This window comes from Orussus abietinus, unplaced genomic scaffold (genome assembly GCF_000612105.2).
Source record: "Orussus abietinus isolate OABI.00-Male unplaced genomic scaffold, Oabi_2.0 scaffold34, whole genome shotgun sequence".
In the NCBI taxonomy this organism is placed as follows: domain Eukaryota; kingdom Metazoa; phylum Arthropoda; class Insecta; order Hymenoptera; family Orussidae; genus Orussus; species Orussus abietinus.
The window spans coordinates 446,303-462,290 of NW_019394290.1; the positions used below are offsets into that span (position 1 = coordinate 446,303).

At 56.3% G+C, this 15,988-nt stretch overlaps 1 long non-coding RNA gene across 1 annotated transcript; it reads right to left on the reverse strand.

Annotated features, from left to right (window-relative positions):
• Positions 1-5,693: 5,693 nt before the first annotated feature.
• Positions 5,694-8,322, reverse strand: LOC105696309. The gene is made up of 3 exons (XR_001103709.1): positions 7,264-8,322; positions 6,970-7,183; positions 5,694-5,867 (listed from the first exon to the last, which is right to left on the reverse strand). It is a non-coding gene; the product is annotated as an uncharacterized LOC105696309 (long non-coding RNA).
• Between the last annotated feature and the right edge of the window lie 7,666 nt (positions 8,323-15,988).

The window sequence follows — 15,988 nt, forward strand, 5'->3', positions numbered from 1 at the left end:
CAGGTCGTCGTCCAGGGGTTCCGGAAAAGTGCAGGTTGCTCGACAGGGTGAAAGTGGCCAATGAGAGGTTCGTTTAGTACGTCGGGCCCGCTAGGCGGGCGATTCGCATGTCCTCTCGGCTGCCCTGGCACATCCGGCAGCCCTAGCAACGCACATGCGCCCTTCTGGCTCCTGGGGCACTCCTAGGGGTGGTTGGGGATTGGCCCGGAGTAACACCCCCTCATAATGGGTTCACCCGTCCGAGCGAGGCCGAGAGGGCCGAGAGGAGCGGCGAGGGGGTGGGTCGGCAACGGAAGCCATATTGATTTCCCTATGTTTCCCCGTGTTGTTACTATAGCGCCGGTGAGGGCGCGAGGAGGCCGTACCCCTCGGCCGCGTTCTCTCTCCTAGTACGGATATCCACCCCCTCGCCCTGCGCCGCCGACGCCGGTCCACTTCCGGGTCTGCGAAATTCCTCAAGTTCCACTTTCCTCGCCACCCTTGGAGCCCCCCGATTTCGAGGAACCTCCCTCGCGGATGCCTCGAAACACCGGCCGTCCGGCCCTAACTTAATTTCCTCGCATTGCGAACCCAATGGCACGATCAAAGACCCCGAGAAGTGGAATTTCTTCGCCCTGGGGTGTTGCTCCTCCGGGTAATGGACACGATTTACCCTCATTGTCCGCCCTTTATCGCCCTCTTCGTTGTCGGGGCTGCATTCAGGCCCCTAGGCACGGGACCCTGGGCGAGGGAGGCGCAAGGTGAAATTATTTTTATATATTTGAATTGCAGATTCAAGGTGAGAGGGCTCTCGGGGAGCTCGCGTGCCCGGGAGAGGAGGTATCTCTTCGGGGGTGGGACCTTTCCACCCCGTGCATAAGGCGCGCTAATGTTTTGAGTAATGCCTCGCGTCTCCGCCTGCCCCACGGTTCGGCGAACACCTGGGTGGTCCACGTACGCGGTGGAGCATCAGCTGCGGGATTCCCAGAGGATCCTCCTCCCTTCCCCGTACCTCGAGTTCTTCGGCGGAAATCCGCGCGCTAGAGAGAAAGAGAGACGGATCCCAGCGACGTGGCGGAGGGCCGAGGGAGAGCGAAAAACCGCGTGGTTGTTACCTAGTGATGCATGGCTCGGTAATGGCTACAATACAACCAGCTTACAAGAGGGGTTCCGCTTCCAACCCGCCGCGACTCGAGATTTATTGCCCTACGGCGGATTGCGGATTCCCAGATTCTCTCCGTTTGTCCTTATAAATGGCTTCTATTAATTGACCGCGCTCAAGAGCGACCGGCAAAAACTCACCCCCGAGCTCGGCACCGACACCTCCGCCATGCCGCGAGGAGTCCCCGCGGAAGGAGGACTTCCTCTTCCGGGGACCCCTCGCCCCCGACGATGCACCGGAAGGAGGGTCGACCCGGAGTAAATTCCCCGTTTGGGATTCTCTAGATTTACCCGTTCCGCTACATTTTACTCCCTTACCCTCCACCTCGATTCTTTAATTCGATGTACCTTAACGAGAGGCGGTCCTCCTCGTGGCTCGCCAAATGGACCGACTCTCGCGGGGGGTCCCGGCTGCGTGACGAATGTTGTGACGTGCCGCTCCGCCCCCGCGCGTTCTCACGCACTCGCGTGCACGCACGCGGGCACGGCAACTCGCTATTAAGTGTATTAGCGTACGTTTAATGGCGCGACGTCGCTCACGGGGTGGGCTCTCGCCGCGCGGCCGCAGGGGTGGAGTCGCGGGAGTGTCTCGTTTCGTTTCTAACGAAACACTCCTGGCCTCGCACGGGTCGGCCACGTGCGCGAGGAGCACGGCTCGCAAACTAGCTGGGAGAGACCAATTTCGCCCCCGTGACCCACGCCCCCCGAGCTGCGAATAGCGCGACCGCCGCCGCGTGCGAGCGGGACGTCCCGCGGGGACGTTTCCCGCCCCTTGGTAGAAATGAATTTTTTCTGCGCTTTTTTTTTCACATCCAAGATGTTATCCGTGATCCGTGATTTTATCTAAAGTACCAGGGACAAGTGGTACCGAGGAGATGCAGCGCGGAGTGTGTCCTGGACGACGAATCGAGAGGCCGGAGACGGGCCTGGAATTTATGTAAAACCGCAACGGCCAGGCGGGCGTAATAATAACGTAAGATTGAAGGTCGCGGGGTAACGGCCCATCCCGCGTCCTCATAACATGTAAAACACCGGGATTACCTCGACGGGATAATATCGGCCGCGAGTCGCGCGCGAGCCTTCCTCGGAGATAGCCCGGGCGATAATGAAACGTTGGTTGGATCACGGGGACCGCGGGGAGGGGGCATAATTCCGGTGTCCAGGACACCGAGAGTGGACAACGGGGATCTCGGGACACCCCGCGGCTTTAATATCGCTTTATTAACCCACTTTGGCCCCCGCCAGGCGGAACCCCTCGCGACCGGCGGAGGAAAGAAGACGAAGAGGCGTCCTCCCCGGCGACGTCGCTTGTGGGTGATTGTCGCTCTTCGATATGGAATATCTCGTATTAGGAAGGAGAGAGGGTGCTCGGAGGAGGAGATAAAGGAGAATGGAAACCGGTGGTTAGGGGAGGGACACCACGTGACGCCTACAGGTAACGAGGTGAACCGTGACCGTGCCGAGTAGCCGGCGCGTACTCGCCGAGGTTTTCCGATTTTCCTGCTCGACCCGTGGAGATATCGGGGAGGGGCAGAGGAGGAAAGTTGTCCCCCGAGTGCCGGGGAACAACTTTCGTCCCGGGGGTTTTCTTCCAGCGCCCTCGGGGAAGGAGCCGCGGGTCTCCGCGTCAACGGGAACTCACTCGAGGGCGGGCTCTCGAGTAGGTGGAAACCACGCTTGCGTTGGGAGATTTCGCCCGATCGATTTTCCTGGCCCCGGAGCCGGACTTCGACGGCGTTGTGTCGCTCGGCGAGAGGCTCGGATGGCCTCGGACCGACTCGAGTCTCTCTCCCGGAGAGTTGCAAATTGGCGCGAACCTCCGCGATATACGTCCATGCCGGGATGATCTCTGGCGATCCCACGAAACGAGGCACTCGAGGCTCCTGCACGCCCGACTTGCCGCGGAGCCGGCTTAACGGACTACTCGCAGTTTGCACAGACGAAGCCACCAGATGTCGATTTGAATATTTTAGAGAGAAGTGCCACTCGGACTCTCTCCTCTCGTCCCCCGGTTTCCCCCTTTTTCGCCATCTTTCTCTTCGCCGAGCACTCCATCGAGATCTCCGACCGGGCGACGAGTTCCACGCTCTCCACTCTTCGGCTTCCAAATCCCGACGAGGCGACGCGCCGCGACGCTATCGGTCGCCGTCCACCCCCCCATGGCTCGGATTGGAATTCTTAGGGATCTTCCGAATTTCCTGTACATCCGGGATTTTTTAAAGGGACGCTGCGCGTCGCCCTGGGGTGGGATGAAAAATTGAAAATCGGGAAGACTTAAACCGCCAGGCGGGGAAGAAAATGACCCCGCTAATCCGTGGCGGCCTCGGGGACCCTCCCCTGTGGGGAGAGGATTATCACGGGGTATCATATGGGGCCTCTCGAGAACCCCATGGTTACCAGGGCGAAGTGGGGCTCCCGGAGCGCTCGGCACCGCCAAATCCACCGCAAATGCTCTCGAGTGCTTCTTGGTCGGACGTGAGCGCACGGGGCGGACCGAGCACGCGGTACTTGAACTAGTTGGGGACCACCGAGTGGCGAGGTTGCTTGTACGCAAACCCGCCACCCCTCGAGGGGGAGAAAGCCCCCTCGCGGGGCGTTCTCGATTTCGATCTCCTCGGCCAGAAATCTGAAAATTGCGCCCCTAGTCCGCGGGGAAAAAGCCTTTTAAACTCGGTCTTGGTCCGGACCTTCAAGACCAAGACCAATTTTCCACCCCCTCGCAACCCTTCCGCGCCTCGTAAAAGACATTAGGTTTAGGAATAAGCTCCCGCTTAAAAAAAATAGATTCCTAGAATTTCCTCGAATCTCCAATCGTTGAATTTAGAGTTCGACCCTCCAGAGAGGAGATCGCGATAGGGGAGGTTGCGGAGATGGACTCGCAGCCCTCGGACCGCACGGCAGACGAGCACCCGGGGTGCACGGGGAGTGCACGGTGTACGGTGCACAGGGTACACACACGTAAATACGCGCATCGGCGCGTATCGCTCCGACTTCCCTGTTTCGCGAGGGCTGGCGGGGGTGGTCGGAGTTTGGGGTTGGATGTAACAAAATCAATAGAGGGGTGGCGCGCGCGACGTAGAGAGAGAGAGGACTCTCGCCGAGAGATTGGTGGGGCAGCCCCGGCGACGCATGCGCGGCTCGCGGGGCCAAAGCCACCCCTCGTGAGCCCGCCACCCCCGCGGCCTCGAGCGGCCCAACGGGGAGGCGATGGACTGCGATGGAGAGCCTCGTCCTCTCCGCGCCTCCCTCGAGCCCTCCTCCGAGGCGAGCCCTCGGAACGGCGAGTGCTGCCACCGAGTCTGGACCGGCGCGCCCCCGAACTACCGCGCCTCCCTCGCTCCCCGCCAGAGCGCGTCTCGGCGAGGACTTCCGTTCCCGAAATCGCCCTCCCGGATCGACGATTCACTTTCTCTCTCGAGCGGAGATCCACTCCGTCGACGTTTTATCGACGTTTTATCCACGTTTTGTCCCCGAGAGAGAGTCCGAGAAAAATTCGATTCCTCGGGATTTCCCCAGGATTTCTGGAGTTCCAATAGGAGGGCAATCGGGATTCTATTACGGAATGAACGAGCCTTAATTATCCGCCAAAGTTCGTTCGGGATGTCCCCTTGCGGGGAAAGGGCATATAAATATGTGCCCCCCCCCCGACGCGTGCACGCATCTATTATTTCAGGGGAGGCCGAAACGTATTTACCGTGCGGGACAAATGCCTTGATTTGTCCCGAAACGAGGGAATCAAGGGTTGCGGTAAAAGCATTAACTCCCTCCGGCAAAGTGTTTTCCCAACTTCTGCCCCCTGCGCGCCCCCGCCGAGTTTTCCACCCCCGAGGCGTGCCCTCCTCGTGTCTCCTCGGCAAACGTTGCGTTTTTCGACAAGAAGCTGTTATCGACAGTTTCGCGGGGATCCCCCTCTGCTCCTCCCTCTTGGGATGTCCTCTCTCATCCTTGGCGCCATTTTCCGAACCGATCTCCCGACGGATTTCCCGAATGTCTCGGGGAAATTACCTCGAGATTAAGCGGCGCCGATTTTCGAAATTCCCATCGAGAAGTTAACCCCTTTCCGTGGTTGAATGCCGGGGAGGGCTCGTCGGGGGTGAGAAAAAGTTTCGGTAAATCGCCGCCATTGACGTCCTTTTCCGGCGCGCCATTATACATGCAAATTAGACGAGGCGGGGGTGGCTGTCTAATGGGGTGGGGCGGGGGTCCGAGATCCCCGGGGGTTATTAATAAAAGGTTATTCGGCCCTCCCCCCTCGAGCTGGCCGTTGATTGACTCTAATGCCAACGTCCTCCTGGGTCCCTGGAGCCACTTCTCGTGGCTTCGAGTTCCGAACTTTGGGGAAACTTACCTCGACCCTCCTCCAACCCCCGACCTTCGGAGTGCATCGCGGGCTTCCTCGACGCGCACCGAGGGTCTCCAGGAGCGTCCCGGTCCTCCCGACCCTGCGCCCTGCTCCTGCTCCTGCACCCCCCTCGAAGAGGAAACCACCCCCTAGGAGGGCCAGAGGGAGAAAGCAGGCCTCTCTTTCGCGAAGCTCGATAGAACCTCTTTGTTCTCGCGGCTCAACGGCCTCATTCGCGGCCGGGATGTTTTGTCAAGGTCACTCCCATTCAACCCCCTTGCTTGTGGGTTTTCATTCCCCGTCTCTACCCCGCAGGGGATGAAACGAGTCACCAACGAGGTTGCACTTCCGGTACCGAGAGGAAAATCCAGCTACTCCGATGCACCTGAAAAAAAAGATGCACCGCTCGGTATATTAAAAATTCCCCGTTCAGTGTATGATCTTAGGACTCAGGTTAGGAGTTAGGGGTTAAGGAAGTAAGACTCGAGGAGGGGTTGTATAAAGGATATGGTGGGATTTTTTTTTTTCTGGATTCTATGGGAGTTTGGTATTAGGGGTGGCGTTCGCCAGGTCGAGGAGTCGGGGGCTGGTGGTCTCGATTTCCTTGGTCTCTTCAGGGACAATCGGCAGGACTCGGTGTCCTGCGGTAAACGGCAGGACTTTTCCCCGAAGCCTGACCCCGGAGGCTCGCACCTGGACCAGGAGACGCCGGGGTCACTTAAGTCGTAGGTGGCGCAAAGATTGAATGGCCGGGCCTAGACACGAGCCTTTAGAAAGTCCCCTTGGGCCCCGTAAACTCCCCAAGGTGTCCTGGGAGGGTCCTGCGCGTGTCCCCAGCACCTGGCGAATCTACGCGTCTCGGACCTCGAGTCTCTTTGTCGCCGCTCGGTTTCCCCGGCTTTGTCCTCGATGCCGACTGCCACGCGACACCTCACAAAGGAGCCAGCTTTAATTTATCGATCCCCGTATTTATTGGTCGCGATCGACTCGAGAACCCTCCCGGAGAATCGCCCCCTCCTCTGTCTATCCGCCATCTGCGATCGGCCCTGGTGATAGGACACGCGGACCCTTATCGGCGTTAAACATTTTCCAGGGAGCCTGGAGGACCTAGACGACGACGACGTACCCTCCTGTAGGAGGTCAAAATCGGAGACCTCGCGTTAAATCAATTTTTCTTCAGTTTCTTAGAGTCCTCGAGTCCACTTTTACACCCCCTTAAGGTGTAACAAAATTAAATTCACCGGCAGAACGTCTCTCCTCGACGGCTTTCCACGAAGCGGGTAAAAATATTGTCTTCGCGGAAAATAAAAAATAAAAGTAAAAAGGAAGGGAAAAGGGAAGATGAAAGAGAATGAAAATAATCGGACGGAAGTGTAAATCCGGGGGAAGGTCGGGCAATTACGGTCGATTCAGGAGATCTCCCTCCGAAGAGGACCAGCTTCGGGAAAATAACGAGTACGAGGAAACGCGTTGAAAATCTTTCGCACCTTGCCGACCCCCTGTCGAGGGGTTGACCGGCGGCATCCGGTCGAGGAAACACAAGGAGAGATCCTTGGATCCTTGAAATCGACCGAGACGTCCTCCCCTACCTGGGACCTCCGTAAATTTCTTCAAGCCCGGCCAGGATTCGTCAGGCTCTCGATCGAGGTCCTGCGAGGATGTCATCGAGTCCGTATTAAGTGTCCATTCGCTTGGATGGACCTGAAAAGTCATCATCATCAAGAAATTCCGAATATTCCGAACCACTTTCTACCCATTAATAAAAATTGGCAAAATCGTACCTTCGGAAGAAAGAAAATGTTCGTCATGGATTTTCCTTCCACCGTTAAGCGGCGATCATCAGGGGCGTAAAAATTTGCCAAAAATGGTCCCGAAACGGCATTTTCCGCGTGCCCGAATCCGGAGGCATTATTAAAACGTCAGAAGACGCGTCAATGTGTTCCGCTGCATTCAACGTCAAATGATGGGGTACGTTTCCACCCATTCGTCGCCGTCAAAGGAGTCGCTCCGTCATTGTGTCGAGAAATTCGTCGACGACGAGACAGCCTCCTGGAGTCCTCGCGGTCGGTTGCATGCGGTTCCTCGTCCTTCCCGAAAGATTTTTTTTCGATCCCGTCCCGTCACCTTCCGGAAAATCCTTCGAATTTGTCCTTCCGAGGCTCCTGCACCTCCTCGAATGATTACCAGAACGATTAACGATTTTTAGCACGCGAAGGATCGTCCCATGGGACTCCCTGGGTGCCCCTTTGTCGGCGAGTCCTTTCCAAGTGACCCGAAGACGCGTCATATTTCACAGGATTCCTCAAATTTGTCCAGAGTCTGGGGAATTAAATATCCTCTCTTTTTTTCATTCACATCCTTAGTGCAGGACATCGTGACCGGAGGTGAGGAGAATATTTTTCGAGGGACTCGGGGTCCTGCGAGAGGCTCTCCCAACTCCGCAGGATGTCTAGGATCGCGTTTTCGCGACGGAATCCTCGCGAAAGCCCCTCGGGAAGCATTAGACGCTTTCCAGGGGCAGGGGGAGGGCGGAGGTCCTCTCCGCCCCGTGGAGGACCTTCCATTGAGGCCGGGACAGGTCCAGGTGTCCTGCCTTCGGCCATCCCTAGGGACCTTCATATTTCAACCCGTCAATGGGCATAGAAGGCGGCGGAGGAGCAGGTGTCCTCGTCCTTCCTCTCCCTGGTCCTCTTAAAGATCCACGACTCGCAATAAAAAGGATCCTGGAAGACTCGGGATCGTCCTCTGGCTCATGCCAACCCGAGACGCCTCTCCTCGAGCAGGACCTGCAGGGATTTCGGAGATGATCGGCCCTGACGCTCCCGAAAGGGTTGACACGCGACCCACCTGCGAAAGTAACGAAGGACCTTTCTTTATACACATTTCCTGTTAACATGAAATTATGTACATAATTTCTAGATGGATTTATACGTGGGCACATTCGGCGCGGAAATCCCGAGTATCGCGGGGGTGGAATCGAGGATTGGATTCGGAGGACACGTCAGGAGTCCTTTCGGCGACAATGAGGGAAGATCCTGGGAGGATCGCCATACATAGTTCGAGGACGCGTCTCGGTATAACAGCTCGGTAATAAAAGTTCCCGGCCGCAAATGGGCAAAGTTTATCCCCCGAACTCTCCCGGGGGTGAGTTTTCTTCCCGGCTCCGATTTCCATTGGCCGTCTCGCCGGTGGCCCGACAATTATTTGTCCATTTTACGGGCGCGACGAGGAACGCGGAAAATGGAAGGTGAAATACGAGCGCGAACTTGCGGGTCCCGAGGACGACAAAGGACCTCCTCCTGAGGTAGGACTCCAAAGTCTGCGAAGGACCTCGAAATTCGGCCGAATGCCCCGTGAACAGGGGATGAACCCATCTTGCGGGGCGATACCTCGTACCCCTCGATTCGACGGTGATTTAGCCTCGCTTTTTAACCTCGACCTCTCGAAAGAAAAATTTCGAAAATTTCTGGCCGACGTTAAGACGCGGAAACCGAGGGGAACGGGGGCCAGGAAGGGGGTCGTATTCCCGAGGGGGAAGACTCCTTTCACGTCACGGGGTGAGCGATCGAGCGGATCGCAGGTGAGAGTGCCGGAGGCTGCGACCACGGAAGGATTTATTTATATAAACGTCGAGTCACCAGTTATTAATGAAACGTCCACCTCCGCCAGGAGCGAGAGGTGTCGACTGCCGAGGGAGCCGTCGTTCTTTCTGGCCGACGAATGGAGGACCTCCACCCTTGAAAAAGCCCGCGGATTAAAAATCCGAAAATCACCAATTTTTCCCACCCCGTCGAGCCGAGGGTCGATATATTAATTTTCGATTTTTCCACCCCAGATATGTAAATCTTTCCTGCGAATGTATATATATATATTTTTAATCATTAGAAAAATCGTCACTGCCATTCAGGGAGCGAGCCGAATTTTCGCGTGGATCTCGAGGGGTGTCTCCATTTTCTCGAATTACTTCCTCGCCCTCAGAAATTCGCGGTCTACTCCCGCCCCCACGCATCCCCTTCGTTACTTCTCCGGAGCCGTCGCGCTAAGGAAACATCCCCCTTACCCCCGGAGATCGACCTCGCCGTAAAATATTTAACGAGGCAGTTTCGCGAACGTCTTTGTAAACGGTATGAATATCGCAATAAAATATAGAGACACGTACATACGTACGTATGTGCATATATGTACGCGCATGTACCCGCCGGGGGTATATCAATTCAGCGCCCGTTTCTTCCACCCCGTGCGAGACCGAAAACGCCATAAAGGAGGGGGCCGGGGCGTAACGCGAGATAATTTCCCTTAATGCCAGACATAACGCTTAATTTTAACGTTTTCCTCCTGTTTCAAGCCCCGGACTATCTATACGGCTATCGTTTCATCGCGCCTCCCTTTCCTCGTAACTGTAACGCCATATCGCTGCACCGACCGTTTCCTGATGCGCTTCCTCTTGTTCCGTTTCAGATGGCCCCAGTCCGCGGATCCGCAGCCGACATAACCTACAACCACCCTCGACATCGGTGAGTTTCCCCAAATTAAATCCAAATTGCGCAGAAATTCGGGTTTCGATTTTGTCACCTCGATTTAGAGGATACTTAAAAGCGAAAAATACTACGGAAGTGGTATTAAGGGTGGGATAAACTAAGAAGCTCGTTTCCTGACCGAAGGGCCGCCGCCACCCCTTCGCATCGCGAACAGAGGGGGTAGTCTTTTCGCTGGCGGATTTTTCCTCGGTGCATCTCGCATTAACTGCATCGCGCGATACGCGTATTTGTCGACACGCCCACACCCTCGATATGCACGTATTAGTGGGCCGATATACGTGCACACGGGGGTGGCCGGGGGTGGCCGGGGGTGGAGGAAGAGGACTCGGCGAGGACCCAGGAAGCGCTCGGCGGAGGCGTGCATCCGGTAAGATTTAATGCGATCTCTTGTGCCCTCTTCCCTTTTCAACCTCCTCGACGGCCTCCCTGCCCCTGGACCACCCTTCCAGCATCCAGCATCCAGCCGAAACCCACCCTCCCGCGGGAGCATCCTCGCGAACGTCACCTCGAGGGCCCAATTAGCGCCAGGCACGAGTGTCATCTCGCCGCGGTTTCTGCATTCGCGTGTGACTGGCGTTTTCTGCGGCTACGCGCGGCTTTACGGCTCCGCAGGAGCGTCTACGGTGGTGCACGTCTATGCCCCACCTATGCAACCACCCCCGCGAGATCGCGAAGAGGGTGCATCGGATCCGGCACCGTGGATTTCTTCGAAACTGGACCAGAAACCCATACATGATCGAGTGGCCGAGTTCCATGGGGTGGATAGAATTTTTCCCGACACCCCTTCCCGCGAAATTTCAAGGTCGTCTTGAATTTCCTCCACTTTTCGAGAAATGGGTTCGCGAGGAAATATATTTTTTTTTCTGAGGAAAGTCTTGAGGTCGAAGAAAAAAAAATAACGGGGTCATCTCCAGGTTGGAAATAATTCCCTTGGAAAATTCGGATGTACTTGGTTTACGAGAAGGGGTGCGCGTAGATCGGGACTTGCACGTCGAGGGCATGGGTGCGGGGGTGCAGTCCGCGTCCCCCACGGCCAGGGCCGGTGGCGGCGCATAGGCGTACCGACGCGAAGGGGCTCTCCCGGTGCATCCGATGCACCCTCTCGGTGCTCCACCCGGCAGGCGCGCATTATACAATTTTCTAGGAGATATTTCGCGATATAATAATTGGGCATTCAGCGGCGACGCGCGCGGTCGCTGAAGTGGAGATTAAATTATATTTCGAGGCAGGAAAGAGGGAGCGCCGGTACGCGCCGCGACGGCCGCTGCGCCGGCGGAAGAGCCAATGGGGAGGCGCGCCCCCGGCCGAGGGGAAACGAGCCGGAGGGGGCAGGGCGTGGTTCTACGCCCCTGCGACCACCGCAGCGGGGGTGGCAAATGAAAACATTTTCATCGGGACAGAATGCTCCTCGGAAGAAAAATACTCTCCCTCTCTCGCTCCCTCTCGTTATTTTCCATAACGACGCTTTAAACCGTCATTAATTGTGGACGGCCCTTAATGAGCCCGCGACGTCTTCCAAGGCGCCCTGGAAACGCGGCCCGGGGGGTGAAGTCCCGTCCAAGGGAGACCAACCCCTTCGCCGAGTTAACGGACTCCTGGCTCCGGATGGACCGAATCTCCGGAAAATCCATATATCAAAATTCCCCCATGAATCCCGCGATAAGATTTCCACTCCTCTCTAATCATTAATCGCGGAGATATCGGAAATTCTCCCGAGATCTCGACATCTTTGTGGTACTTTTCGATACACGCGGGTAGACGCGCGGGTACTCACGCGTGCCGTGTCGCATGACTCGATCCACCCTTTCCCGGAGGTCGGCGACAACGCGACAATGCGCGGATTATCCCGCTATTTCGAGCCAACAATGTCTAGCATTCGGAGTCGCGGCTGACAGGATGTTGCGTGGATATCTGCTCCTTTCTTTTCCCTCCCCCGGACCTTCCTTACGAAAGGGGATCGCGTAGAGGCGATTAGGTCGATTCCTCGAGCTCCCACCGGAGGAACGTGCGAGGATCCTGGAGGTGGTCCCGGCGACAATGCCGAGGAGTTGCTTCAGCTGTCAATCAACGGGGTAAATCTTGTCGGATCGGATCTTACGCCGGCCCTTTATGGCGGCCCATGGACTCCTCGCGACCGCCGAGGTCTTAACCCCCCAGGAGAGCTGAAAAGATCGAAGGGTCGCTCGAAATCTCGTAAAACAAACTTTCTCGACTCCCTCGAGCGCCCGGATTACCCTGACAGCGATGCTCCATGCAGTCCTTCGTGCAATATCTATACATGTATTTATATTACATTTTTTTTTCTTTTCGGCATTATGCACCCCATCATATAATGAATATCGCCGGGATCGGTGTCGGGGTTAAAAGTCGTGTGGCGGATTTCGCGAAACTAATTTCCCAGGTCCTGCCCCCTTCCGCCCGATGTCCGTGAATAGATCTCGCGTGCACCTCGTCAGGTCCTTTTGTGCAGCGATGCCCCGCCATTTCGTCGCGAGCGCCACCGAAGGGCGCTCAAGTGGCCGCGTTAATGGCGACATACCTGCGAGATAAAGGGCCCGAGGGGGATGAAAAGTGACTCGAAACGAAAATAAATCCCGACGACCGCCCCCTGCAAAGTCTTCCCAAGTGCCGTTCGCGCGCACGCCCTAATTAACCCTTTTTTTTTCTTTTTTTTTTCAGCCGGGAACCGAATTTTTTATTTCACCCCATCGCCGCGTCGACGCTCCCCGAAGGACGCGTCCACCCAGAGCCCTGCGAATAATACCGCCACTGGGCGGAAGAAAAATCCCTCAGAGCGGGCTAATCACAATTTTCGGCCAAAGCGAACCTCGGACACCCCCCTAAAAAATTCACCCGTGAATAGATTCGCCGCGGAGGTTGTCGCTCTTTTGTGCGGCGAAAGCGCCGTTTCGCCATGAACGCCACCGAAAGGCGCTCAAGTGGCCGCGTCGAGTGGCAGCCACAATGGCGTCGTTAGAATTTATCCGGAAATGAAAAAAAAAAAGAAAAGGGGGAAGAAAATAAAAAACGAGGAAGGAGCAGGGACAACACTTTTCCCGCCGGGGGGGAGGCGAGCGCACGCACCTCGCCAAGTGTCATTCAATTGCATATCCCAATTAAATAACAGGCAAAAGGGCGACGTAGCGTCGCGGAGCGACCCGACGCCCCTAATTGCAAATAAAAAAAGGATTCCTTCCCAGGGAGGGAAGGGAACGGGGCGAGGGGATGGAATAAACACCTTCAAGGAGCGTCGCGCCCCCCGATCGTTACTTTATGCGGTTTTTCCCTTCTTCGAATCGAATCGAAGAATTAGAAAGTTAATGGACCAAGGGTGCACTCCGTGGATTCGCCCCCGAGGGGAGACTAAGAAAATCGGGCCGAATCGTAAGAAAGAAAGGGGTGAATCGCCGCAGCCCGGGCGGTAAAATATTCCGCGTTGCATTACTTACGGGGGTGCATTCTCTTCCTAGGTTGCATTCGCGGAAAGTGAAAATCACCTCGGTGGAAGAAAGGACCTCGAGTTTCGAGTGCCGGGGTTCGGGGGGAGGGGAGGGTAAGGTAATAAAGAGAGCCACAGAGCGATCGGAGGGTGTATTTAGGCATTTAAACAACTCCGTTCCGGGGGTGGAGCCGACGAGCTCGAGCAATAATCGCAAATCGATGAAATCGCTCGAGAATGCAACTTCGCGGATTACGCCGCGAAGTCGGGGGGTGGGCTCCGGGGGTTGGCGTCGCTGGGAAAATTGGAAGGAAGAAAAAGGAAGAGGGAGAGGGAGAGAGAGAGAGAGAGAGAGAGAGAGAGGGAAAAAAAAGAGAGCCACCCCGTCTCGCATTAAGGCCATCGCCTTTTCATCGGCTTGCACCCGCGAGCTACAGTCTCTCACTCGAGTGTGCATCCACCTTCCCCGGCTCACCCCCCGCAACCCCCTGGCGCATTTCCAGGCGTACGTATTTAAAAGAAACGTAATTAGCACAGGCAAATGAACTAATTACCAGAATGCGAACGACGAGCCTCGACAAAGGGGACGCGGCTGCAGCCGCGTCCTTTTCTACGGCCCCGGCCGCGGTTCCCGCATCCGACGTCGCCGACGCCGTCGTCTGTTACGTCCCGACGCTTCCCGCGCGACCGGAAGCACACCTGGTATCGAAATGTTAATTAACGACGGGAGCGGCGACGAAACTCGAGGCCGCGACCTACCCCTGTCGGACGTAAAAAAAAAAAAAAAAGAGAGATCCACCTGGCACCTACCTTTCCTGGAATAATTCCAAAATCCGCGTATCCCACCATAACCCCCATCCAAGGGTTAATAAAAAATCATAAAGTGATACAATAAGTCTTTTAAAATCTCTTCTAATTTTTAATTCGTTCCGGGAAAATTCCTCCTTTTCCTTTGGAATATTTTTTTTTTTTGGGGGTGGGTTCTGGATTCTCAAGGAATTTTCCCTCCTCCCGGAGCCAGGACCCGATCCCGGGGATCGTTATTTCCCCCGCGGGAGGCGCGGCCCTGCCCTCGCACTCGCGGAGGGGGTGGCGGGAGTCGCGGGCGGCAGAAAGGGTTGAAATGGAAACGCGGTAATTAGTATGCGCGTCCGTACGTTATGCACGCAACGGCACTCACCTCCCGTGAGGGAGGGAGTGTTGCAATTCGCACTTACGTCCGCCAAGTGCACCGCCGCGCGCACCGGCGGTGCCGAACAACGAGGAGACCGGCGAGGACGTCGGGACGCCCTTTAACGCGCCCGTGCGACCCGCGAAAATGCGGCGCCGCGTGTGTGCGCGCGCAGGGCGCGACGGCACGCATCGTGAACACGGGGATGCGCCGCGACGCAGAAAGTGTCGCCCTTCGCACTCGTCTGCATAAATAAGGGAAGCGACTCTGCCGGTTTGGTGCGTTAACGGAGTGCTCGACTGTAAGACGAGACGGTACGGGGGGGAGATTTCCCGATTTTCCCATTTTCCGACTTAACCATGCCAAAATGAACGCTTCCCGTGATCGGATACCACAAATGTGAGATATAAAAAAAAAATAAGAAATCTAAAAAATCAGAATAAAAATTGTCTAAAATTTAAATTTTTTTTTAACGATGTAAGTATATTTCGGGGTCACCGGTTATGAATTCTTGAGATGAGATTCTCTATGGAGGCAATTTTTCCGCGGATTTTCCGGGATGTGCGGTTTGGGGGGTGGCAGGTGAAGGGGTTTCACCGATGTCGGGGTGCGTTCCCTTTCAGGGGTTTTCTCATCGGAGCAACTCGCGCCGCCCTCGACGGTGGGGCCCGACAATCGGCGAGAAATTAACTCGCGAGCTAATTATCTCGAAAGAGACGTCCTGGGGGGTCCATCGGTGCATCGGAGGACAAGGGGTAAGGCTTTCAGAGAGGGCGCCTCCTCTCGCGCGGGGGAGGGCGAGAGTGCGCGTTCGCGCGAATTCCGCCGCGGCTAATGCGGATCAAACGCGGGCTCGTCGAAGGTGGCGTCGGCCGTTTCAGGGCCGTGTTTCATCCCCGATGAAAGACAGTCCCTTTGGCGGCGCGGCCCTTTTTTCCTCTCCCCCGGCGGTTCCCTTTGCGTCGAACTGGCGGAATCCGCGCGAGGGCGGCCGTCCACCCCTCTACGGGATGGCGGCGCTCGACGGCGTTTAATTCGATAATCCTCGATAAAGGTGAAAAAGATAATGACCGAAGCAAAAGAAGAAGAGCTCCAAAACCTCAAGGCACTTTCCGTACCATGGGACTATTCGTCATCCGCCATCTATCCGCCTTCCCAGGAGCCATCGGCGAAATAAAATCGTGCCCCATATTTCATATCCCTCGTTTCATATTTCATGGGAGGTCGTGGTTTAACCCGCGTCACGCCATGTGTGCGTCTTCGCAGGGAAGGCGCGACGATTCGCCGGTGTCGGGGAAAAGCGCCGACTAACGCGAGATCGATGCCCCGGCTCGATAGGTGACAAAATCGGACGAGTA